Source organism: Macaca thibetana, chromosome 7 (assembly GCF_024542745.1).
Source record: "Macaca thibetana thibetana isolate TM-01 chromosome 7, ASM2454274v1, whole genome shotgun sequence".
Lineage (NCBI taxonomy): Eukaryota > Metazoa > Chordata > Mammalia > Primates > Cercopithecidae > Macaca > Macaca thibetana.
In genome coordinates, this window is record NC_065584.1 from 83,356,273 (window position 1) to 83,357,874 (window position 1,602).

A 1,602-nucleotide genomic window follows, 5' to 3' on the forward strand; every position below is an offset into this window, starting at 1 on the left:
CAGCCAGAATCCAGGGGTCAAAGTTAGTTTCCTTCCACGTTCCCCTCTTGCTAGTGGAAGGACGGGGGAAGAAGAAGGAGGGGAAGATTGGTTTCCGGGACCCTTTTTTGAGATTTGGAACAGGGATCTCTCCCTTTTACCCTCACCTTCCCCCCCGAACCCCTAATCGCCTCTCCCAGGCGTCCCAAGAGAACGGGGACCTCGGCCACTCCTTCCCTGGGAGGAAAGGGTTAAGGTAGAGTAGGGTGGGGAGCCCAGGGAGGCCGGGGCCTAAGGAAACTCTGGGCTGGAGACCAAGCAGGAAGGAAAGGGTAACAGCACTGACTCCCCACCCCCCACTGAAGTCTAGGGACAGCCTGGAGCTGGCGGGCAGCCCAGACCCTCCTGAAGCCCCCCAGGGCTGGAGGGGCGGGAAAGCTGCCAGAGTTTTCAGACTTGAGTTGTTTATGAAAGCCCTTTTTAGCACGTTTGAGTTATGCTGTGAGGGGAAGGAGATAGAGGGTCCAGGCAGTAATGTAACCTCCGAGGTCTCCTGCAACACCTGACCAGCCAGCCAATTGGCATGAGTGCTCTGGGACTAGCCCTGGGCTAGGGGGCCACCTTCAACACCCAGGCTCTGGTCACATCCCCAGCACAAAGAACACCTTATACAGCCCTGGGCCTGAACAGAACCTGGCCCTCTGGAGGGCAGGGCCTATGTCTCGGCCTCAGTGACCTTATTTTCCAGATTAAAACGAAGAGCCACAGTCTGATAGACACAAGTATACCTATGGGGTCAAAAGGCATCAGAGTTTAAATTAGGCCTGCCCTGGAACATCTGGGCTGCAGGGTCATCATATGTTTGTGTGCAGGCAAGGGACCAGGAGCACCCCACTGCAAGGAAGGGGCCCAACTGGGGGCAGGGAGGGGCTCATGCTACTCCTGGTCTCACCGGACCACGCTTCATCCCACACACCTGATTCTTCTCCCTAGATTGGAATCCAGAAAAGGAAAAAGTCATCTGTGTTACTTCTGGCTCCAAAGCCTTCTACTCTATCCTGCCTGGTCCCCCTGTCCTGCCCCTCTACAGTACCTTGAAGCAGAAGGCCTTTGGGGTGAATCTCCATCTCTGGCCCTCTTTCCACCTCTGACTGCTCTCCTTTTATCAAAAGAGGCTCCTGCCTGATTGTGCTTCAGTTTCTGTTACAAAGCAAGATGAGAGTTACATACCCCTGTTCCCTGCACTTTCCCTGAATGAATACTTAACTCTTGTTGCCCTCCTCTATCTGATCGTGAACCCCAAGCATGGTGGCCATCTTCATGGAGAACTCCGGGGTTTAATTCTATGTTTAAAGAGGCCATGTTGAGGGTCAGAAGAGGTCAAGCTTAGGAGTCAAGTTATGTATAAATGGACAAAAGCAGACAATTTATTTAAACTCTTGCATCCCTATTTCCTTAACTCATGAAAACTGGGATGATAATACATACAGCAGAGGGTAGAAATCAGACCACACAGGTAAAGCGCCAGGCACAGTGCCTGACACAGAGTAGATACCCAATATATGTTAGTTCCCCCTTTCAAGAGCTTATCTCTTCTCCCCAACCTCAGTTCTGGCCAATGTG